The sequence below is a fragment of the Argiope bruennichi genome, chromosome 1, assembly GCF_947563725.1.
Source record: "Argiope bruennichi chromosome 1, qqArgBrue1.1, whole genome shotgun sequence".
NCBI classification, from domain to species: Eukaryota; Metazoa; Arthropoda; class Arachnida; order Araneae; family Araneidae; genus Argiope; species Argiope bruennichi.
The window spans coordinates 36,360,172-36,387,585 of record NC_079151.1 but is presented as its reverse complement, the minus strand read 5'-3'; the positions used below and the strand labels follow the sequence as shown (position 1 = coordinate 36,387,585).

The 27,414-nt window shown below is 26.7% G+C and overlaps 1 protein-coding gene across 3 annotated transcripts in view; it reads left to right on the top strand.

Moving 5' to 3' along the window:
• The window catches only part of LOC129963547 (sodium/potassium-transporting ATPase subunit beta-1-like), a 201,458-nt gene that overhangs the window by 99,860 nt on the left and 74,184 nt on the right, over positions 1–27,414 (top strand). The gene's annotated exons all lie outside the window — the stretch shown is intronic.

The window sequence follows — 27,414 nt, the reverse complement described above, 5'->3', positions numbered from 1 at the left end:
ATTCCTTACTTTACTTCTCAAAGTTTTGGAAAGCCACAACTGTCAAAATTTGAAACGGAAAAATAAAAAGAAACTTTTTTTTTCTTAATATTTGTTTTGTTTCAGCACGAGCATGTTCTATTTTGATATATTATGAAATTGACAAAGAGAATAAAAATAATACAAAATTTGCTCAATCATTGTGACAAGTTATAATATTCAATTTTATCAGAAACTAAAACTAGAATAAAATGAAATGTATGAAAATGCACTCATAAAATAGCATTCAAGTTTATCTAAACTAGAAAACATGCACATGGGCCTTTTTCTCGAACAATGCCTTTCTTATTAAAATATTCATAAAATGTCTCAAAATTCATTATTTTTTTTAAAGCAACTAAAAAAATAAGTTAGAAAAGTGGCTTTTTTTTTTTTACTGAGGTTATGGCTTCAGATATATCCCATACTTGTTTCAACGTATGAGATATATTAAACGTTATGATTATAATAGAAATGTTTATTATATATATATATATATATATATATATATATATATATATATATATATATATATATATATATATAATAGTGTCTTTAATAATTGATATATTCTCATTCAGAAACAGTTATTTCAAATTTAATTAAATGGAAAGTATGGCGAAAAAGCAATAAGCACAGAAAAATGTATGGAAAATGCATGCAAATTTTCTTTATTTTTATGAAAATTTTTATTTGTAACAAAATATTATGTTTGAAAATATCATTTTTAAAAGCATAATTCAATAATTGTAATATAATACTTTGAACTCAAAAAATTCCAGCAAGTCTATAAACGTTCTAAAGTTATCATCTATGCGGAAGGCTTAACATCCTTGTAGTAAATATCTTAATTATTTTGAAAAGCCTTTAACAGCTTTTATTTTCAATGAAAAGTTTACAATACATGCCAAATATCAGTATATTGCTGTTATTGAATAAAATTCTGAAAATGTACAATTTCTCTAAAATCAATGTTTTTGAAGTAGCACGTGGAATATCAATAATTATCTATTAGCTGGATTAATTCTTATTTCAAAATTCTTGGAATATTATAAACAATATTACTCATATATACTTCGGTCGATAATCTATAATGTATGTTTGTAAAAAAATCAAGCAGTTTACAAGCGTTGTAAATGATTCAATATGTTTATAAAGATTATTCCTGAAACAAAGTAAATGTTTTCAGAATTGTTTACAAAACATATCTTTATTTATTAAAATTTCAGTCTCAAGAAATCGAAATCAATTTTTTAAGTCATTTATGGCTTTAATATGTCAGTTACAAAAAGAGTTATTATGTTTAGAAACTCTAAATATGATATAGAAGTTTATAAGCTGATTAGCTTTTTGCATTTCAGTTTTCACAAACATAAAAACTTCTACTTATTTTATAAAGAATTAGATCTTGAATAGAGCTTCACTGAAGAAAACAAAAATATTGAAGTTTTCATTACATAAGCCAAATCAAATAAGAATTTGTTTTAATAAAACTGTTTTTCACTTTCGAAATTAAAAATATTTGTTGTTCAAATTAATTGTGGAAACTCTAAATAAAAAAAAAACACAATGAAAACAACTTTTGATTCTTTGCATTACTTTTAATAACATTTAAACTTTGCATCATATTTCTTGAAACAAAAACAAACAAAAAATTCCATCACAGTAATTAGAATATTAAATGTTAAGTTAATTTATCCTATTCTTTTACCAGTCAGCGAATTTCATTTTTTTTTCTTTTATAATGAAAATAACTTAAATAAAGTTTATTTTTTATTATAAAAAGGGGAGCATTATTCTATGCAATGAAAACAAATATTTATTAAATCCTTTATTAGGTAAATAATGAAAAGAACTAACATTTGTAAGTATTTATTTTAATTTTACTTATCTGAATTTATTAGTTTTTTTAGGAATTTTATGACCAGCTTTCAATTCCTTAAATTGATTCATTTTTTTCGAATTAAATGTTATTCCTTTTTTTTTTTAATCTTCCTACGATTTACTCATGCATGTAGAAACGGAAAACAAATGAAAAATATTTGCATCTTCTTAAAGAAGTTAACAGCATAAAATGATAATAAGAACATCAAAACACAAAAGATTAGTTTCCTTTCAAAATAAATGTTTTCATTGCAAATGCATCTTTTTATAGGATTGATTATCAACAATTAGAGGTATTATACATTTATTTTAATAAGAAAATCAAACGGAAAATTGTTTGAATAGCAATTTTAATGGAAAAGTATAAAATTATTATAAAGAAATAACTTTAGAGACATTTATCATTTGTTTCCATGATGTTATTTCGGTATCAAAAGATTTTGTCTACGAAAATATTCAAAAGCCAGTAATAAAAACAAAGGGAAGAGAATTTGAAACATTTCATAATTTTATTAATAAAATCTTTTGCCCTTTAAAAGTGTAAATATTTTTATTGATATCGCTCATTGTTAAACAGAAATGTAAAATATTTTCTGCCATTAATCATATTTTAAAATATTGAATTTTAGCTCTTTCTAAAACTTATTCATTACATTGTATTAGCTTATATTAAAAGGATATTGCGTAAAATTATTCATAAATATTTTTTTCTCTTTTATACTGTGGGTCCCATGTCTTTTTTTTAATTTTGAAAAATTTATCAAATTACTCCCGTTTTAAAAAATTCTAATGATAGTTAACCTGCAAAATATTATATGTGGTTAAAATACCTAATACCGATACTGGAAAACAGTTTCATGTTAAATGCAAATACAACGATTTGAAAATGTAATGCATTCTTTTCTTTTTCAGTAAAAGTTTTGAAAATAATTATTTTGGATTTATTTTTTCCATATCAAAATGGCTTGATATTTTTTTTTAATTCAATTCAATTTGTGCTAAACATCCATTCTATCTTAAGTATAGAAAACACTACAGACGCATTACGCCGTTATCATCGCTAATTTGTTATTGGGCTTGTTGAACTTTTTCATCCCCTACCGCAATTTCCACAACAATATATTCATTACATGTGAATTAGTTTATTTTTTATCGAAAATATTGCCTTAAATCTATAATTAATTGTGATATAATATCACTTCTATGATCTATTTTATGTAGTTTTGGTATTAGAAAGAGAGAATAAGAAATTTAAAATCCTTCATTCCTTATACATTAGATAGTTATATAATTACTGTATAACATTTTTAATTAAAGGAATACGTAATTTTAGACTTAAGATAGACAAGAGAGGAAAACATACAGAAATGCCTCCTCAAACTTCTTCGCTAAAATCTATTAGTCTTGATATGCTCAAACGAAATATTTTTCATATCTCTAGTAACATACCAAAAATTAATTGCTTCATGTTTACAGCATTTTATTTATAAAATAATGTGTGTTTCTTCGGTAATCATTAAAAAAAAATTCCGAAGAATTAAAATTACTTTTAATCACATGCAAAATTCAAAATTTGCTTTGAAACTCATAGATTTCAAAATGTTTACAATTTTTTATTTTAAACTATCTTTATTTCAACATTTAAAAAATCTATTTAAATTAAAAAAATAATTTAAAAAAAGCTTATTGAGAATTGAACACTAGATTAATTCAAGATTTTCGAAGCCCTGTTTAAATGTTAACGGTGGAGTTTTAATTAGACGTTAAACAAAATGGGCCGCAGTGGTTCGCTTGAAATTTTCTCGCACATTCTCTAATAAATGTGTTATTCCTCCTTCCCTTGCATAAAACTTAGAGTTTTGGGTAAAGTGTGAATGGTATGATTCCTTAGATCTTTATTTTTAGAATCCTCTCAAGAAAGTTGAATGCTTCATTTTATAATAAAGAAAACCAGTATATGTAAACTAACCGAGACCCAATAGTGAATGATAATTATGAAAGAATTAGAGACTATTCTGCGTAGTTTATTCACGGATATATAATTAGTACAAAAGTAGCTGGAAACTAAATATGTATTTTGGAAGCCTTTTTCAATTCCTACTATTAGCTCACACTCTATATATATCTTGTTCAAATTTTCAATCATTAATAAAATACTTTTTATTCATCCACTCAAGTTCAAATACGTTTTTTAAAACTTGTAGTGGATGACACTTGATGTTAATATAGGGGTTTTTTTTCAAAATTCCATTATTTAATTAAATTTGTCCAGTAATTCCTATTTGGTCGCCAAAGTCGCCTAAATCCGTCGCCATGTCGCTAAATGGTCGCCAAGTTGTCGCGCTAAGCTCGGTTTTGCTACTTAATATGGTAATTCTGTCATATGTATACACATATTTATATTAATTGTAATTATTTAATAAAAAGTAACTACAATATTTTTTTTCTACTGGTTTTACGTATTGAAACTAAAATTTGACACAGAATTACAACTGTAATCACAAGATCACTTGTCAAATTTCATTTATTTAAGGCATTTCGCGTTTGAGCTACTGCGTTTACAGGATCCGAAAGTATAGATTGCCAGACCATTAACTCTTTTATAGATTTGGTTCCAAATTTAATATTAACACTTAAGATGCTTAAGTGTTAATACATGAATATGAATCCATTTTTCACCACATTTTTATTATCGAGTTCATTTATACTCGGACAACTGGACAGGCAAATACTTCTGAATGGATTTCGTGCAGAATTTGATAGAAATCAACAGATTTGGGGTAAACACCATATATTTTGTCCACATAAGTCAAAATATTTTTGAATTTTCCTTTTCGCAAACAGACATAATTCTTAAAATGTTTCTTTTTTGGGGGATCAGGTGGTCTGAAAAATAAAAATTCATCAAAATCTCGAGTTTGAATTGAAATTTTAAATAGTTAAATGTATTTTGATAACTTACACTCTCAACGTCTGTTTCATTACTTATTAATTAATATTTACAATATAAATCCTTTTATTCCCTTGTTGTATTTTTAAATACAATTTACTTGCTCTGATATACAATTACTTTATACAATATGATTGATCCTCCATCAATTACTAAATGAGCCTACCATACCTCGATTTCAAAATAAAATTCCAATCAGCTTCCATATGGGGAATGAAATTAATCACCTGTCTCGTAACTCTGATCCTGCATATTCAGTAACATTGTGCTAGTGAATCAACGGTATCTTGATGTAATTGTTGTTCACGTGATGGATGACGTCGGTAATTGTGGACAATTAGTTCCGCAAGCCTTGTGATGAGAGTAACTACCATGGGGATGTATCATGTAAATGAGATTCGGTGATGATGGCTATTGATGAAAAGCATATGCGTGAGAACCATTATAAAGCAGAATCTAGCTAAGACATTTAAAACTAGAAAATTATATAGAATATAATATTGAAAAACTATAAAATTTTAATTAAATGGAAATACTTTCATTTTAAAATTTTTAAGTCTTAGATCTATGTTGCTATAAGGATGGTTTTAAGATTTAAATTAGTTACTTTTCCTGAACTACACATTTAAAGTTATTATTTACGAAAAAAAGTATAATGCTTTGCCTTTCCTGCTTACACCAATAAGTTGTATTTATTAACTAAAATAATTTCTCGAAGTCGATCAGAGTATATAGACTGAAACAGATGAATACTATAGTTACTCCAAAATTACTTTACCTAAAGTGTTACTTTTCGTAATTTTATTAATTAGTTTAAATTTATAGCTCAGATCGCACAGAGAAGGGTATTTCTGAACAATCATACCATTATGAACTGTGTCCAGATAAAGAAACGTAATTTTAAGATCACAATCCTTTTCCAGTTCGTAATCCACTAGCTTTCAAGGCCTTAATTTGATGTACAGAATTATTTTTTATAGTAAAGTTCGTATTGTTCCACTTTTATTTATATTAAAAAATGCTTAATTTTTACAGAATTAAAATATTATTTTTTATAGTAAAGTTCGTATTGTTCCACTTTTATTTATATATGAAAATGCTTAATTTTTACAGAATTAAAATATTATTTTTTATAGTAAAGTTCGTATTGTTCCACTTTTATTTATATATGAAAATGCTTAATTTTTACAGAATTAAAATATTATTTTTTATAGTAACGTTCGTATTGTTCCACTTTTATTTATATAATGAAAATGCCTAATTTGTACAGAATTAAAATATTATTTAAAAATGATAATTTAAAAGATAGTCAATTTTGATGGTTCGTCGGGGACGTTGATTGTGATTACTAACAATTAAATGCCTTATACATAACTACTCAATATTTATATATATTCCACCAGATATGCAAATTTTTTAAATTGTGATAGACATCAAAGCTGCTCCTTTTTTATAGCCTTACACCTTTTCTATCTTTTATGTATATAAACTATCTAAATAGAATCCAATCCTTTTATACCATAGTGACATTTAAAATTAACTTTCCAGATTCATCTAATTTCTAATTTTTGCTATATTGCAACTACTTTTTCTTTATATAAATTACATAAATGCAACTCTTCTTTTTGATCTGTCAACAAGCTAAAGAACCGAGGGATTAAATATTTGACAAAATAAAGAAAATATATTCCAATTATAACAATGAAAATATTGAAGTAAAATAGATTTAAAAATACTTTTATAAATTAATAAAATCTAGACTAAAGAAATTTACAGAAACTAAACTAGTATCATTAAAAATATAATTTTGAAATTAAAATCAGTGTAAAAATAAATGTGATTATTCTAAATATTTTCTGAAGTTATCACAAAAAATATCAATATCTCGCTTAATTTTAAATTAATGAAATTTCTAAAAGAACACATTGAGGCGTACATTTCTCCTCCTTAAATGTGTCTGTGTCACATATGTGTCTAAGTCATTAAACGTATGTGTTAAAAGGTTTATCCTATACCGTGAGAACACACACATAATCACATACATTTTCTCTTTTATTATTAATAAAGATAATAAATCACAAAACGTTTCAATAGAAATGTCCGCTCTTTCTAATGGGAATATACTTCCTATGGTTTGAATAATATTTTAAAATCACAAGTAAAATATTTAAAAAAATGAAAACAAAAAAATGAAAAATCAATTTGAAATTGAGTAATTTGAAATAAATTATCAACTGCATTTTTGTCGTTGAATAAGACTGACTTCTCATCTATATTAACTGGATCATCGAAATAAATTTCCTAAAAAAATATTCTAACCAATTTTTGAAAGCAGCTTTGTTTATGAATTATAATTACTAATAATAATATTTAATAATGGGGAAAATAACTGACAGGAAATATACTGCTTCACTTGTGATCTAGTAACTGAAAATCGAAAGTATGATTTCAAGTTTTACTGATTGTTCTAAGGATTTTTTCAATAGATGTGCAATCAAATTTTTGATTGTAAGCATTTTCTAATTAATATGATGTAAATCCCCTCTCTGCTAAAAAATAAATTAACCTTTAATATTTGGGTTAACACAACAGTGCCAACTGGATTTCTTGATGCTACAAGGTTAAACCTCAGTAAATATGGGCCATTTAAAAAAATGATTATATTCAAACAGATTTAATTAATGAAAATATATTTAAAACATTCTAGATTATTTCCTTAGAATATAGTCTAATCTCAATCATTATGATCAAGGATTCAATGATGAAAGCTGAATTCAACATTAGATTGGAATTTTTTTTTAAAAAAATCACAATGAATTAATCTTGATTAAAGTCTCTAACTGAACATTTTACCGTGACAACATTATTTCCATACTAATTGGAAAAAAAGAGTTAATTGAATAAATTAAATTAAGCTAGTTTTTTTAAGAGTTAAAATAGTATCATCATGAAGTTCAATATTTGACTAGTAATAAGAATAAAATTGCATTCACAGAGAAAAAGGACATTAATCGCATTTAATGGAAAACACTTGACTCTTAACAGAATTTAGAATGACCTGCAATTTTTTTACCTGTGAAATTAGACTCTTAGTCATCAGAAGATTAATTCTAAGTCAAAGGTAAATTTACATGTTACGTGCTAAGAGAATAAATGCACAATATCAACTTCAAATTAAGATTGAATGGTGAATGTTAAAATGAGTCATAAAAAACAGGCGTTTTAAATAATGAACTAAAAACTTTCTATCTTGCAACTTCCGAAAAATTTCTTCTTAGTTCAAAATTTTTTAATTAAAAATCTTGAGCAAAATGGTAAGTCTAATATATTGTTTCATAAAATAAAAACTGTTTTGTATATAAAAGAAATACTACATAAAATTTAAAACTTTATCAACTACTTATATATAAAAGAATAATTTGAAATCTGTTAAACTTTTAAAGAACGCAATATAGTGTTATAAATTTAAAAGTTTGACATATTTGTTTTTTATCAACATTTTTATAGAATATAAGAGATTCTAATGCATTAGGAATTCTAAAATCTTACTGAGTTTTAAAATTATGATTTAGAATCTTTATAACTAATCATAGCACATCAGTGGATAATACCAAAGAAACATATAAATATCTTTTTTTTAAACTTTTTTTATCATTTTTCTTTATTAATAATAATTATTTTTTATTATCCTTATTATTATTATTTTATCTCTATTATTTATTTGTTTATTATATTTATCTTTAATAACTTAGTATATGATTTAAGTTACCTTGCATTCGCCGAATTCAATCGTTGCTAAATGCCATTTTATCAAATATATTATTAAGTAGAAAGTGGAGATATGTTATGATTGCAATAAAAATACAAGAAGTAGCATAGAGATAATCAATTTTATTTTCACTATGATGTTGATCATTTTTAAATACCTTAACAGTTTTACAAAAAAAAAATTGTTTTCGAACTTAAATTTTTAATTAAAATTATAATTAACTTAATTAGTTAATTTAAGTAAATATTTATATTACAACAACCACTTAAATTATAGAAATTTAAATTAGGAATTTAAAAAATTCGCTGTTTTACTAGGCTATTTTTAATAAAAATGAAAGAACTATGATGAAGAATTTAATTTGCCTTTCTTTATTCATAAATCGATGGTTATTATATACGTCATTTCCCACAAAATTAAAATGTGCGTTATCTTAAGTATAAATTCATAAGGAAAATATTGTTTTCGGGAGATAATGAGGAAAATAATAAAAAGAAAATAATTAGGAACTACTCTTTAGCTTATTTCTTTCTTTCGATGAAAAGACGTTATCAATGCCTGAAAATTACTTTAAAAACTATGTATACTATTTGAAATTTCTTTAAATTGCAAGATAATGTATTAGAAAATATTTTGAGCCATGATGAAAATAATATCGCTAAATTAAAAAGCCTTTGTTCTGGCATAAATCAAAGAAGATTAATTTTGCCAAAAACTTAGCTAGATTCATTATCGATGGATCGACAAACTCATCTTTCTTTTACGGAAGAAGTTTAAGAAAAGCTATTAAGGTGGAAAAAAAGTTTTCATTCTTAAATAAGGATATTCTAAGATTAAATATTAAAATGATCGCGATCAAAGGGATATTCTAGATTGGTTTGTGCGCAAACGTTTTATATCATCGTCTGCAGGATATAATCTGGATATTTGATCTACTAATAAAAAACTATGAATAAACCAAATTTTCATATGTTTTTCAGGTTTTACAACATAAAAATGATAATTTCAAAATAGGTCTCTGTGTTGTTTCCATTTGTTTGGTGTTAGATGAAGAAAATAAATATTTACAAAAAAAAGAATTATTAATTATGCTTGTAAACTTTATTATCGAACTGTTACTGTATTAAAAGCACATATCGAAGTTTAATCACTGATAAAAAATGCCTTTTAAAAAGGACTTGTCTTGAGAAAGCATATCTCGTATCACTTGAGTAAGTTATTGTTTTTAAAATTGTTGGAATAAGTCAAGACATATCACAGCCTTAAATTATTTTTTAATTGCTTAATAGGAACCAAATGATATAAGAAATGATTGAATAATATCTCTTACTGTCAAATAATGAACATCAATTATCTATTCTTTGACCTCAATCAGAAACGGAAGTTATGATGATAGATAATCTATGATGGATTCTCATATTACATTTAAATTTTTACTCGAATCAAATTCTATTGCTTTTGATTGTCAATTTTGAAAACCTTTTTTAATAAATCAAATACTTTTGTAGAAGAAATAATGGCAAAAAGAAAACTTAATGAGTGTTTTTTTGTTTGTTTGTTTTTGTTTTATTTAACCTCATTCGCCATTTAGAAAATCAGCTGAGAGTAATTCTAATTTAATTTTTTAAAAACGTATTACAGATGATAAAGCGAAAAAAAAATCGTTGAATGTTGCCAGATGTAGTCGTAAAATGTTTAATGAAAGTTTTCAAATTATATCAATCTCTAGATACTTTTAATGAATCATTTCGAATACTTTTTTCACAGTAATATTTATTTTCATTGAAATTATTACCACTGTGGGATTTACAGCATTTCATACGACGAAAATTTAATTTCTGTTCCCATTTTTTCTGTTTTGAACATTTATTTCAAAGATAACAAAGCAATACACCGTAATAGTAGTGTAACAAATTAATACATAAATTAATAAATTAGTAATTAAATCATAAAAAAATTAAAAACGTCTTTTAATGACATTTTCAATTTTCGATCATTTCAACACTGAATCTAAAATTTACATTTTTTTTTTCATGTTCGAAATCGATTTTGAATTAAAATAGCATGCAAAATTCATAAATATTTATATACATATACTAGCCGCCTTTGGCGACCAGCCGGTTCGCCAATCTTAATGTTTGTTAAAATTTTAATAATTAAATATTTTATGCAATTCCAACTTTAATAGATTCTTCAGCAAAATATTTTAAAACTTCAAATTTTGATAGTCATATAATTCACTCATAATATTATAAAGGCCTTCTGTCATAACGTGATATGTATCTCTCTCATTTTCTGTTACACCTCGTAGAATTTATGATTTAAATTAAAGTGTAAATGATTAATCTGCAATTCATATAATAATATTTTTTACTGAAACAAAGCATTTTTTTTAATAATATGATTACTGATAAAAGAGTTACTGAGCGTTTAAACTTTATGGGCACTAAAGAATATCTTTCTTAATTTATGTAATATCTCAAGAATTTGTCAACAAAATTTCTCAGATTCATCATGAACAGATAGATTCATTAACAATGTTTAATTTTAAATGCATCAAACACTAAGAAAATAAAATGAATCGTTTAAAATAATCGGTCGAAAACAGGTTTAAAAAAACTACTTAAAAAACGATGTACTTAAAACTATAAGCATATATCAAAAAATATATAACTAACATAAATACAATTTAATTACAAAAGCATGCAATTAGCCTAAAAATAATTTAAATCATTGAAAACATGTTAAAAAAAACTACTTAAAAAACGATGTACTTAAAACTATAAGCATGTACAAAAAATATATAACTAACATAAATACAATTTACTTACAAAAGCATGCAACTAACCTAAAAGTAATTTAAATCGTCCGTTGATAATGGTTGCCATGCCAACAATCAGAACACAGTGAGCATGCGTGAATTTTCTTCGTCTTTTACGGTAACGCAAATGCGTAAATTTTTCTACTCCAGTTGGGGTAACGCTATGCAGATTATACATTTTTAATTTCCTTTATTCTGTGTTATTTTAATTCAAAAGTACTTCAGAATGAATCTGAAACATGGATTAATTAACAATGTTTAATTTTAAATGCATCAAACATTAAGAAAATAAACAGAATCGTTTGAAATAATCCGCCGAAAAATCTTAACCCTAGCCGCATTACTGTTGGGAGAAAAAAAGAACTAAAGCCTAAATCATTTGGCGTTGGGGAAAATGGAAGATTATTTTGGCGGAAAAGTTGGCGGTATGGAAAATGGAAGATTTTTTTGGCGGGAAAGTTAGTTTTTAATTAATAATTAAAATTCTAATTAAAATTTCAAAAAAAGGGACCCCAGGTGCACATTCCCGACCTCTAAGGTATACATGTACCAAATTTGGTAGCTGTATGTCAAATGACCTGGCCTGTAGAGCGCCAACACACACACACACACATTGAGCTTTATTATAAGTATAGATATATTAAGAAAGATATTACAGAATTTAAACAAAAAGGAAGGAAGCATCTTTCAACTATCATATTTTTATTTACTGAATATTTTTTTTATTTCAATTATCATATTTTTATTTATTGATTTTTTTTTTATTTCAATTATCATATTTTTATTTATTGATTTTTTTTATTTCAATTATCATATTTTTATTTATTGAATATTTTTTTTATTTCAATTATCATATTTTTATTTATTGAATATTTTTTATTTCAATTATCATATTTTTATTTATTGAATATTTTTTTTTTAATTTATTTTGATAAATTTGCTTTTATTATTTTATTTTTCACCTCCTAAATTTGTTTATCCTTGCTTAGATATATATGATGCGGTCATATTTCAAGAAAATATTAACTCCTATTTTATGGGATGATTTATATTTATCTATTATTTTTATTTCAAAACAAACAAATATGTCTCTAAGAAAATCATTCATTTTTGACAGTTAAACCGTATTACATATTTTATTCTTATCTTGTCTGTTGTTGACAGGTTTATTTTTCCATTCTCTTAAAACATATGTGTCTTTGTCAAATGACGGGTTGATTTACGGTCTCAGGAAAGGCCTTTGTTTGTCTGGTAAAATATGTATTTCCATCAAGATGTCGTGTTGTCTGTCGTCAGTTTATTATCTCCCTAATAGAATAATTCTCTCATGCAGAATTTCAGAAGCTAAAACGTTGGATTAAATAACAACTCATGAGTCAAAAAAAATCTTATTCATTAAATGTGTAAAAGAAGTTAAGTTTTGTATTTTATAAATGTAATTCAGTCATACTTTCTAAATTCAGTTTGGTCATAAATTTGTATTAAATTAAAATAATAAAAAAATAAAGAAATATCTTTTCGAAATCTTACAGTTAACTAACTATCATAAAATACGTAGCAAAACTTCAAAAGTACTTTCAAAATCCGAATTTAAATGAAACTTGAGAGACAGTATGACTGTTTTATAGAATCAACATGTTTATGTCTGCGTTATCAAAAGGATGGTAATAGCGTAAATAAAATTTTGGTCTTCAAATTTAAAACGAAAAAATATTTTTTTTTCAATTTAAACTTAAATTAGGTTTTGAAAATTTATCATGTGAATACCAAAAAAACGTGAATATGGTAGACAGGGATTTAATAATCCCCTTTTGTTATGGCAGGTTCAAACTTTGCATTAAAATTAGTGAATATTTTGCAGGATACATTGGCTAACACAAAATCACATATTCTAGAACCACCATTTAATTGAATCATGAATTGAAAGATACGCCCCAATCAGCTGAAGGTCAGTCAATGGCCTTCAACTGATAGTAGCCCCCCCCCCTCATTATATCTACCGCTGGACATCTGAAGAGAGAGAAAAAAAACAGTAACAGAAAATATCAGGGTTGACGTTTTAAAGCTACTTTTTTCACCCGAGATATCTCGGTTTTGCCGTTTTGAAGGGGAAAAAAGTTTACAAAGTTTTTTTGTGCCTGGCGCTAGGAGAGTTATTTTCAGAATAGACAAATCAAATATTCTGGTAATGACCTAACAAGGCAGGAATATGCAGCTATTAATATCATGCATCCATAAATAACTTCAAATTCTATCCTGAATCACTGAAGCTTATAAAGATCAATAATTTTACTTGAAATCTAAATATAAAAGATGAAAACAGATCTCCATGAATTTGTAGAAACATTTTTAAAGCCAACTATCGAAATAAACCCAATGTAAATGATGCTCAATGCAGGAAAAAGAACCAAAAGATTACATCTAATATAAGAATCTGACATATTAATATGATTTTTTCCAACAAGTGTTTTAGTCTGACATTCCATTCTTTATAATTTATCGTTTGAAGAAAAATCCCGGGATTTAACGAATATTCCAAATGTGAAATCTTAAATCCTTCCACCCACTTTTTCCTTTTTCAAAAAAAAAAAAAAAAATCTTCTAAATAACGCCACGTAATTGGTTGAAATTACTTCACGAACGAATGACGCAGAACTTCCCATCTCAAACTCAATGGATTGTGAGAAGCAAAAATCACGGCGTTAAGAAATGCCATTATTGATGGACTGACAAGGTTCTAAATTTTTTTTTCTCCTTCTTTTTTAAATAATGAGTTTTTCCGAATTTTTGTTAAATGAGCCATTTTTATGCCTCTCCTCCATGGAAGGAAGGATTTAGAAGAAGAAAATAATACGAAGTTAGCTCTAAAATAAATCTTGCAGAGCAAACAAAAACGAGATAGGATCATTTTCAAGAAAAATGATTGGTTGTCTAACGCTCAATTAAGCGAAGAGATAAATCTCAGGTATACTGGCCATTAAGCGTCTGGCCTTCGAGTAATATACAGAGTGCTATTAGGTGAATGTGCTATAAGATTATTTTTTTATATAATTTCTTTGGAAAAGTAATATTTTATTTGAAAAATATCTATAGTTATATAATAATTGCTACCTATACTATATAAGTAGATGATTATTACTTATAGATATTAGACCTCGAAATTTTTATAGACTTTTTGGTACCTCTACCTTTTCCTTTTCACAATACAGAAGAAAAAGTATTATAATAGTCAGAAAAATTGACTTCGAAATGTTAAGGAATATGAATCTTAGAATTCAAAAAGGAAATAGTTTTTTTTCGGGGGAAGGGAATTACATCTGTTTTTTTTTGTTTTTTTTTTTTAACTGTCTATAATTTCTTAAACACACAACGAACTACATAGATGAGACACAATGAACTACAAGTATAACACTTTTGTCACAAAAAAATATCTATCATTATTTTTCATCTCAACCGTTAAATAGTTAAATGTAAAACATTTTGTCAATCCATATTTAGGTAAACCAATAAAAATGCATGATTTTTATTGCTTCACGATAAAATTTGGATGTACGAATTTTATGTATTATCATTACATAAAAACTGAATATTTGGATTTAGTTTTTGTAGATCATCAAACAATTAGTTTGACAATGTATCTTTAAACGTGAAAATACAAAAAAAAAATCCTTTAAAAATGTATAATTTGAGAAATGAAAGTTGAAATATGTTCGTCTTACTAAAACAAAAGATCTGCATCAAATTTTTAGCACAACAAATCAAAGCGATTGGTCCATATTGCATTTCTGATTCTATTCACCATAATACGAAACTAAACATAAAAATGCCATTTTTTTTTAAATATACTTTCAAATTGAGACAAGAGCATGCCCAGTAAAAAATAAAATAAATTCCCTGTAAAAAATAAAATAAAATATATAAAACATCTTATATTTTAATGGTAGTTTTATGCGTTCTTGCATACTTGTAATAATTCAAGAGGTACCATAATCCTTTTTTATTCCTTAGATTAAGTACATTGTTTATCTTATGAACCAGTGATAAGAAAGTACTCATTCAGTTTTTAAAAGAAATGCATAATTGAGTTTGTAAAGTGAATAATATTGAAATGTTTTTTACTCTTCCATTTTTATTACCATTATGAAATTAAAATTGCAAAGTTTTAAAATAAATTTTTATTATAAATTAGCTTCCATATTTTTTGCATCGCCAAATTTGATTATAAAAGACTGGAATTTTTCCGATTGTAACTGTTCGATTCCTTCTTTTTGCTTTAAAATTCAAGCAAAATTGGCGTAAAAGTAAATTTTGTCTGTGTTATGTGTACTTGGCTTTTTGTGGTAAAACATTAATTACCATTTGATTAAATATATTTCCTTCTAAAAAAGCACTAAGTTATTCTTATTGAAGCTTCTCTATACCAAACATTAAAACCAATTATACCACTGTGAAATTAATTTGACTCTCAATAGTTGGACATAAGTTTACCACTTAGATATAATTCTATAATCTTGTAAATATTATTTTACGAATTTGGGATCATTATAAACTGTGCCATTATCTTCTTAGTTCGCCATAGAATACCCTACCAAATAGATTTGGTTTCATATTTCTTAACAAGAAATAATCAAAAACTTGAATTAAAGACTAATTAAAAATTCTGATTTGGAATTTTTTTTTATTGTGTAATGTGATATAATTGTAGCTATATCTCAAAATATAAAGTTTATAGCTGATTCTCATTCGCAAAACCGTCTCTATATATCTCTTTTTTTAACAATCAAAATCACCATCAAAAAATTATTGTGCAGTATCAGTTTTTCACATAAACTTTTGATATTTAGTTTTTTTAACTGGAATTCCAATATGCAAATAATTACTGCAAAGCTTTCTGAATGCAAATAATTAATCATGGATCAAGCTGATGGAAAGAATTCCTGACATCATTGCCTTGTTTTTAATCACATTCTCTTCTAAATAATGAGTTTCGTCCTTTATTAATGCACCTCACCTTTCGAGAAAAATCAATATTATTGGTGAAAAACACAATTATTTTCATAAACTTTTTCCTCGATCTTTCACATGGCTTTTATTCCCCATTCAGGCATTCAATCATAGAATAACGCAGATATGCACAAAGAATACGCGTTAGTTAACAATTAACTCTTTTTATTCCAATAACAGCAAACATCTCATAGCTCCGGCGATGCATAAGCGATCAATAACAACGTAGCAGCACTATCCATTTAGCAGCCAAAAAAAGCTCTAATTCAATAACAGCCAACTCGTGTTCCTTCCAGCCTTAATAATCTTAGCGAAGCAACGAAGTGAAACCAGGAATCCGAACTTAATTTGAGAGGGGGCTTGTTTAAAAAGGAAATACCATCCCTCGCGACTTTCATCATCATCATCTTCCCCTTTTTGAAGCAGAAAACAAAGAACCTGATGTTTCATCTCAAGGAAGTTCTGGAAGCAAATGTCAGAAACAACAGCAAACAAAGCGTTCAACAAGGCAAGGCGAAATTGTTCTCCAAAATAACTTGAAACTAGAAGAGTTGTTTTCGTTTGTTTATCATCCGCTTTTTCTTTTTCTTTACTTTTTTTTTCTTTTTAGTTTAATCTTTTCTTCTTTTCTGTCGTCATAATACACAACAATATTTTCCGGAAATAGCTGTTCCTTGTGACTGGATATGATTTCCGGAGTCTCTGGAGCGACCATTTTGTCGTAATAAACCAATTTTTCCGCCGTTGGTTGAGAAGATATTGTTTGTTTTTCAACGTTCGATAGCGTTCGCCTGGTAAGAAGTGCTTACTGGATGAATATCGAAAAGATAGCGGTACATGTATCTAATATCCTCCATGGATAAAAATGCCAGGGATTATTTGCAAAGAATTAAAACTTCTGCCGATCACATTAAACTTTTATTTTAATATTTAATGAAATCAACAGATAAATAACGTATACGCCCACCAAAAAACAGGAAATAAATTTTAAAAAGAATTTTTCAACCACTTGAAATAAAAATCAGCAGTTATTTAGTGGGGAAACAACTAGCAATGTGGAAAAATTTTTAACATCTTAATTTGTAGAAAAATTAAATAATTTTTTGATTCATCATTTTTATATGAATAAGAAATGATAAATAAGTAATAGTAAGAACTTAAATTCATTGCAATAAGATTATCTATATCTGTCTCTACTAGTATTATAACTTCATCTGCCTTTGAATTTAATTGAGTTCATGGTGACTTAGTAGTGAAAGGTATCGTCTTCAGAACAAACGAGTTCAACCAAAGAGCCACTATGTGAGCGTATCTGATCTCCGCTTAAATTCGTTGAGACAAAATAATTTCCACTGGTGAGGTAGTTAGGGAAGACAGTGCCAGATCAGGTGCGATTAAAAATTACGAGGTCCATCCAAAAATTGCCCTCATAGTTTAAAACAAAATGTTAATATAACTAATACCAAACCAAAACAAAATGTGTCTAGCTGTATCTACAGGGTTCACCATAACTCCTAAATCAACTAAATTTAGTAATTTTATACTATAGAGAGTGGTAACAGGATCCTTACAAATGTCTATCGAATTTTTAATCAGAAATTCCATTAATTAAATTCAAGAAAAAATTATGACGCAGAAATGGAATTTGCATCGTTTTAAAATTCAACACTTTTTTATTGTAATCATTGAATATTAAACTTTTAAAAATATTTTTGAAATATAGTATGTAAAATATTCACTTAACCATACATATCTGCTGTAAGATATCTAATTATTATCAAATTTTTCTGCTGCTCTTACATTCATTATACCTACTAATCTTACGTTACGTTTTACAGGATTAATTCAATGTCTAGCAAAAATAAAAAATATTAATTAAAAAATAATTGTACATTTTATAACAACCGATAGTACCATATGTTTTATGCAATATCTGCCTCTGCAAATATATAAATAAGCAGTCTTAAAATATCACGAAACTAAGCACATATTAGTCTATAGCCATATGTTTTTAAAACTTCAGAAGCAGTATAAATTGTATTTTAAAATAAAATTGGGAAAAAACTTTTTATATTCTTTAAATCAAAAGTCTTTTTAAATATGAGATTGCCCATTCAACTTCAGCTGAAGGATTTATCCTGACTTTCATATCGGCTTGTGTATTTCAAACATTCAACAGTTTGCTGGGTTGTTGTTTTTTCTTCCTCTGTAGATTTAAGGAAGTTTCTGCCGGATTGAATTTCTGATCCCTTTCTTCAAAAGTCGAAACTTTTTTTTTCAAAAAAAAATCCAGAGGAAACGTTTCTTAAACTCTTATAAAGATTCTACAACATCAGCAAAAATTGCAATGCTTAGAAATTTTGTTTTTAAATCGCCGTTTCCTGTCCAAAAAAAAAAAAGATAAAGCAACAAAACAACAGAAACAACAAAATACAGAAATAAAAGGAAAAACTTTAACAATTTTCTCTAAAACATACTACGTAACAACGAAACAGTTCGATAAAACCTTCTTTTGAGATAAATCTCTGAAAAAACGCAGGCTATATTTCCTGGATAGCACCGACACTTAACAATATCTCATAGACTCGAGCCTTTTGGCTGGGGTGTATCTCCTGGAAGCTTTATTCCGACTTTTATCCTTTTTTTTTCTTTGCTGTTGACATGCTGCTGCCTCAGCGAAAGAACAACATCATGCTAGTTATTTTTATTTGCTGTTTTTTGCTGCTTTTTTTGCGTGTGAGAGGAGAAAAGATGCAGCACGTGACCGAAGCGATGAGAATGAAGATGCTGATGATATTGGATCTCCGAAGTTTTGTGAGCTTTCGTATCAAATTCTGACATCGCCCATGTCGTTCATCACCACAAAGACTCTTTCTTATGAATCTACCTTTTTACTTCCATTGCTTGTAGCACTCCAAGATCAACACTAAGAACAGGGAGATAAAGAAAGGAATAAGATGTCTTGCCATGCTTGAGATAGATGCATTGATAAAATGAAATCTCTGAGAGTGAGTAGTTTTTTTAGCTTGAACCTGCACTTTTGTATTGAAAGAACCCTCTAGGTATTTTATTTTATGTGAACTTATATTTTTTATTTTATTTTCGCTGACAACAATGACAGAATTCTATTTTTGTGGACGGCCGATTTCATTTCCATAAGCCTGTTAATGTTATCCCATTTCCATAGATCCATAGAAAGAGCTGGTATGATTTTATTTGAAAATCTAGTTCTGGCTTTATATATGTTTCGGATGTTTGTTCAAAAAATTAAAATGAATCATAAATTAAAATAAAAATATATTAAGCTATAAAATCTTAACCAATACATACATACATATATATATATATATATATATATATATATATATATATATATATATTTGATAATAATATATATACTTCGATAATACAATTACAATTATTATAAATACAATACAATACATTTATATATATACAATTCAATAAGTTACTTGTAAATTTAAAAGAAGCTTCTTTCTATCTCTATTCCTTAATATGGATTTTTTTTCTTTCATTAAAATGAATGTTATATGTTATGATATTATCGAGTCTTTACGCTAAATTTTTATTTTTTTAAATTTTTTTATAATTTTTAAAAATATTTTTAAATACATAGCAGCCATCTTTTTCATTATTTAATATAAAAAAGGAGTTGCGATCTTTTTGTTTAACCTTTCTTTGACCTTATTACGAAATTTTTGATGGATGACTTAAGTTCCATAACACTTTTTCAGACTATCAATACTGTCATAAAATAAATAAATAAATAAAAATTTGATGCATTGCAAAAATGTCAGCCCACTTAAAAGTTTCTATTTGAAGTCTACTAAAATATACTTTCAGAGATAAATCGGAGAGAACTTTGTACACCAAAAATAAATACAAGAATTTTAAAATATAATTTTATGGAAGAAAACGTTAATGGAAAAAATATTGAAGATGTATGTATTCGCATTTAATTGATAAATGTTTTTTTATCATGTGAGAACATGGTGTTGTTTTGGTTAAAGGGTTTTGAAGCTCGAAATCGCGTAGTTAATGAATAAAGCATAAATGGCAATTTTCATCACCATCTTTTAATCGCATATATTCTTTGACCTGCTTTTACCAGTATTGCATTATTATTATGTATGCTTCTTTGAAAGCAGATACGTTTTTAGAAGGTTGACCTGCTTTTTCCAGTACTGCTTTACTATTACGTATGCTTCTTTGAAAGCAGATGTGTTTTTAAAAGGTTGACGGAGAACTATGACATCATAGCTGTTATTTCATCTCAAAATCGGTCGAGCTCCAAACTTTGTTTGCCAGCTAGAAAAATTGAAAATATATATATATATATATATATAAAGAGAGAGAGAGAGAGAGGTCCCATAATTGTTTCAAACCGGTTTAAACTGGTTAATGACTTAACAAATAGTAATAACTTGATAACATGATAACTTGAAATTTGCGATGGTAGATTTTTTTTTTTTTTTTTTTTTTTTTTTTTGCTTTTGTATAATCATTTGTTGAATTTAATCCATGTACTATGTTATCAAATAAGCATATTTTGATTCAACTGTTATTATCCAATCCCGTATTTGAGTGTATTTTCCAGACATTTATTTACGCCGTTGTTATTTTTCTCGTTATTTTATTCAGAACACCATTAAATTAACTTACATAAAATAATCATAAACCTTTGCCTTTATCCAAGTAGATTAGAGAAAAAGACTCTGTCATGCAAAATATTTACTTTAAGCTACTGGCTGACTAATTAGATTCAATAGTAAAGCTTGTTTTCAAAATATATTAAATATCTAATCCAGCGTAAAAGCTTGTTAACTTTATATGTAAGGCATATAAGTAGCGGTGATATATTTCTAAGTTCACTACAAACTCATAAAAGGCAGGAACATCAACTACAACAATATTTGATTCTTTAAGATCAAGAATTTAATTAATCTAATATTTTTTCTGAAAAAAGTCGATAAGCATGTTTTTTGTAATAATACAAGTAATTTTAATATTGAAAATAGAAAAATAAAGTGTGTCTTCAGGATTTCTTTTAAACATAACCAGTAGTTATAAAAAAAATTAATTTATCCCCAAAATTCATTCAAAAGCTGAATAATATAAGAATTGATAGTTTTTATTGAAAAATATAGGATTCTGATATGATTCATATGGAATTCTTGGAATAAAAAAGTATAATGAAGTTTTTGGTAGTTAAATAAATTGCAAAATGTTCTGCTCAAAATAAAATTATATTAAGGTGTTTTAGATGTCTTTATTATTTTTTTATATTATATTTATAATATTTTTCTGTGTTAAAGATGCTTTGTAAATTAAGCCACTATGCAACTTATTTCGTTTTCAAATATATCTCACGTGTTTATTTGCAAAAAAAAAAACTGAAAACAGAATGCATGTTTTTTGCTACATACAATATTGATCGATATATATAGAATAAAACTGAAATGTCGAGTGCGCCAAATATATTTTAGACGCCAAGTAGTGTACGTAAAATTTCAAAATTTTCTAATGGTGATCGTGGCAGCTAATGGATTAAAAGAGCTAAACTAAGCAGACTAGTAAGAATTGCTACTAAAATTATGATTTAGAAACTAATGTTTTATTCAAATATCTTTTATAACTAGCATAAACAAAATGGAAGAAATTATTCGCATATAAATATTTTTAACATAATTATTTATCTGACAATAATGAACTCAATTACTAAGGCCAAAACAAAAGCTTCTTAAGGAACGAAATGACACGGGAGTAAAACTAAAGATTTAGTTTAGTTTAGTTACATTAACATCCTGTTTTAAAGCAACATTAGGGATATTATGGGACGGACCATGGTCAGATGACGACACCTGAGCAGGCACCCCCTATCCAAACTTCCACATCACACCAGCGGGATGACGTTTGTCCCCGACAAATTTAGCATGCTCCGGATCTGTTTACACGATCTGCTTCTTCGTTGGAACCGGGTCTCGAATCTGAAACCCTTCGGTACCGAAGCCGAGACCTTATCACCAGTAAAACTGAAAGAAACAAGAACGAATCGAAAATCCAAAAAACAATTTGCAAAACATTTCATTGAAATAATCCTATTTCATAGCATTGCTTTCTTCATTGAAATGTAATTCGTATTTTCTTAATCTGTGTTATTTTTCTCCGGAAAAAAAAAATTGATTCTTTCAAGATGAATGACGACAACTTTTAATCCCAAATACATTTAAATCAAATATACCTTTCTCTAATTTATTTAATTTGTTCTTTACAACCAATCTCTATTAGTGACAAGTTCCATTTTCATTGCTCGCTCCTTGGGAATGAAAATACTCGGAATCTTGGTTTTATAGTTCTCCAAGGAGTACTTACTTGCTTTGATCCTTGAAGCACTGATTCAAGTACATCGGCATCATTCGCAGACTCTTAAATTACGTCTTCTGTGTCAAGAGGGCCATTTACTATGGAGTTTAGATTAGTTCCTATTCTGCATGAATAAATCAACCAGATTTTTCTTTATTTTATTCTCTTATTTGCTACTGACTCATTAATATTGATTGGAAAAACTCTAACTTTTGACCTTTATGTTATTTATTTAGGTTGAATGATCAAAGTGATGCGAAATCCTTTAAAGGAAGATTTATGAATGTGTGTTTCATGTGAAGACTATTTGTAAAAGGTATAAGTTTCAAGTAAGCTCTGATCCTGATAAGTTTTAATTGAAAAAACTTAAGAAAAAGGAGTTCGTGAAGTGGATAATTTTTCTTTTTTAAGAGTTTTATCGAAAAAAATCTTTATGCTTCGCTTTTTGTATATAGTTCACTTAAAAACATGAACATTTATGATATAGGAAGAAAATTACAGATTTTATTATTATTAATAACTGTAAGCATTGAAAACTTAATTAAAATGGATTGTTGGAGATACAATTCCACTATCTCTAACAAATCCAGCTGTGATCCTGCCGCTCGTCATCAGTTATCTAAATTAGTTCCAAACAAATGTTAAAGGTGATAGGTACGGTGGTGGGTATAGGTGGTGGGCTGCTGACCATTCATTCTGTTCTTTATATTGTGGTTTCGCCATTAAATAAACATCATCCCCTTATTAGAAAATGTATGTAATTTCTATGTACATAATGTAAATAAACTATTCATTTTAAGTTTCGCCACCAACTCTAACAATAATTACAAATAAATCACAAAAATAAATACTTTTTTTAGAAAATTCTTGGAAAATTCAATAAGTTAAAAGAATTGTCTTGGTTATTCTTCAGGAGCTGTGTATTTTTAGTTTTCTGTATAACATCGAGAATATTTTTATAGACAATATTCTTATAAAATATATGTAGATAAATAAAAAATGCTAAATTTTGCTTATATAAATTTCCCACCTAAGTATTAGTTACAAATTATTATATCAAATTCAATTTCAGTCATTAATGTTTTAAATGAATAAAAATGGAAATAACTTTTCATAACTATGAAAATATTTAAAAGATATTTCAATATTATAAAACTATAATATATTTAGAAGATATTTAAATACTATAAAACAACTGCAAATGACATTTTGCTCAGTTATTATTAATTTCTATCATAAACGCTTCGAGAGTTATTAATTAATTAATTAATCCATCGTCATGTTAAAATGCAGATCCAAATATAGTTTATAGAGGTCTTTAGACAATGCAAATTTCGGTTGCCCTCTACTCCTCCGAAAATCGAAAATTATACTTATTAAATTTATTTTAATATAATCTTCATATAAGCAGTTTTTAAAAAAACAAATATTGCAGTAAACCGAAATAACAAAATATTTCATTAGGAGTCACTATGGAGAGAATTGCTTTTAGTAATTAAGCCTTAAAAGAAATTTTAAACAAAGAGTTAAAATTATTTTTCTAAAATTCATTCGAAATGTTTAAATTCAAAATTTGCTGGAACTGTTGAGTTTCGTTGGATTGGAATTCGATTCTTTACTGGAATTCGATCATGTTCAAGTGCATATTCCTCATAAATGAGATACTCAAAATACCACAAGACATTATTAGTTGGATATAAGTTCAAAGCCTATAAAGTTGCCGATTTTTCCTGTTCGATAATCGAAACCCTGTTAAAATAACTAATTTGGTATAGTTGATTAACTAGTTTGGTATAGCAATATATAAGAAAATTTATCTTTAAACGTTTAAAAGGTATGAGATTTATAGAAATGTTTTTCATTTGCTCATGAGTAATAAACATCATTCCAGTTTCGAGTATTTTTAATATTTGGAAAGCCAAATAGACAAAATATTGTAAAACAGCATCTGTATCAAGAACAAAAAAATAATGGTTTTGAACAATATAATTTCCTTTTTACGGTGGGCAAAATATTTTAAATCGGATAGTTATGTATTCACCCTGATATGATAAAGTGCTATTTATATTTCTCAACTTTAAAAATTCATAAAGAAAAATTCAGTTATTTCATTCCGTATAAACTAAAATGTAAGAGAACAGAAGTAATCTTTTCAATCAAAATTTGATGATGATACATTCTACATTTAATGGGTTTCATCTCATTCTAAAAGTTTGTATGACACATTGTTAAAGACTGCTTTCCAACCTCGGGTAATATTTTGCTTTTTCTAATTAAAACTATTTCCTTTAAAGCACTATTTATATGCAAACCAGTGACAATTATCGAATATTTTTAAGTATACCAAATTTCGTATGTGTAATGGGGTAACAGCGGAATAAAGGAGCCATAATTAATATTTGCATATGGAAAGAGGGTAAAATGACTTCGTTAATGATTTTTTTTCTTCGCGAAATATTTTCGAAATTGTTTAGTTCTAGCGTAGTTTGGTTGCAAGCAGTAAATTACAATATTTATTGTTTTCTTACTAGGGAAATTTTAGATTACTGAAAAGCTAGTTCTCGCATCGATCTTTAGAAATTCGAACATTTGTTTTCTGTGCTAAGGAGTTGGAGGAAATAACCTGAAATGCTTGTGATCAACTGCAAAATTATTTTAAATGTAGCTCTGGGAGGTATTCTTAAAAAAACTAATAATAAGTCTTCCAATTATCATGTTTTATGTTTTTCCAGATTTTAATTACTTGAAAAAAGAGAAATACAAAAACTTGATTTTTGATTATAGATGAAAAATATATTAGTATTCAAAACGTTTTATTCAGGATATTAAATTACATTTTTTTCTTGTATATATATTCTATATTTACATAAATACTTATTGTAAGTTTCGAAATTGGAACTTCTTTAGCATCATATAATCAACTCACACACAGAGTTTTGTAAAAAATAAAATGATCGTCGACTTATGCATTTAAATAAAAAAAATAATTAAAAATTATTATCGTTATTGTCTTATCTATTTAAAAAAATAATTTGGATTTTAATCTACGAAGACGCGAGTTCCTTGTATTTATTCGAGGAGGCGCATCGGCCTTTTTAGACTTCGGAATTTTTCCCGTTAAAATGACAAATCAAATTACATTTACGTTATTTAAAACATTTGTTGCATAACAGTAGAATATAAAAAATGCAAAAGAATATTTTCTGCATGAATAATTCTTTTAATATTCCACATTTAAAAAGATTTGGGGTAAATTTGAAAAGAAATGTAAAGATTAGACTTTAAAAAATGCGATATTTAAATTAATTTTGATTTTTAATTATTTATCGACAGCAAAAAATACTATATTGCCAAATTCGAAATAAAATTGGTTTGCGATTTAATCAATTCTGTACGAAATGCATGCTCGTGCATCGGTCTTTGAAGGCTCAAATGTTTTTTTCTCAGAAAACACCAGAACCAAATCCCCGTAATGCTTATAGTGAGCTTCTAAAAGGCTTTAAATGTGATTACTGAGAAGCTGAAGTTTTTTAATGATAAATCAGATTTTGTCATACATTTTAAAAGCACTTCAACCTCGGAAACCTGGTGCACGTTCTTTCTGGTTAAATTCTTACGCATTTCGGAGCTCAGATGTATTTTTGGAAGAATTTGGTAGATTTAATATGCTTTGAATTATTATATTTTTTCTAGAAAGTGAAGTTCAAAGAAGAGGAACATTTGATAAGTAACTTGTGATCAAATTAGAAGTCAATTTGGACATTAAATTTCCATATCATCGAAATTAAATTCACTTGTTCAGAACTTAGATCTCATTTTTAATTTTCACATGAATAACAGATTGAAAGTTAGTAACTGCAATTTTAAAAAAATAAAATTACAAAAATCCTGGCTTAGAAAAATATGAAGAAACAAAATAATTTTATCAGTGGTGATTGTAAATCCAGTCAGTCATTGGGACAGCAATCTCGTAAATGATTTCCTGAGTAAAGCCTCAGGATTATTGAATTATATTAAAATACAATAAAATGTATTCCTCTAAACAATTAAAAATTGGTTGTGTTAATGATTTTTAATTCACTTTTAGTTCAAATATGAGGACTGTGGAATTGGGGTATGGCAAATCGTTTTCTTAAATTTTGATCTAACAGTATTTTATTACCCAGTTGTAATTTTAAACACATTTGAAATATTTTTTTCTTCGAAAACCCTGACGTGATGATATCCTACACATGGTGGTAAAACGGTGACAAAAAAGGAAAAATAAAGCTTTAATTAATTTCAAATAACAGCAATTGAGTTTAAAACAATTTTATTTTTATAATTCTACTTTTAAGTATACCGTTTCTGGCAACGCTAATGAATAACTTTCCAGTTTATTTTTCTTTTTTAAATAACAGAATTTAGTTCTGTTTCTCCGCTAGCAATTGTCTGAATACTAAGCAATACACGTGTTAGCCTTGCATTGTTTTGTTTTATACGGAATAAAATGTCTAGCGATATCAAATGAAGAACAAATAGAAAAAAAAAGACTTAACTATTTTAAGAAAGTTTTTGTTTTATTAGTTTAATTTTTTTATTTCATAT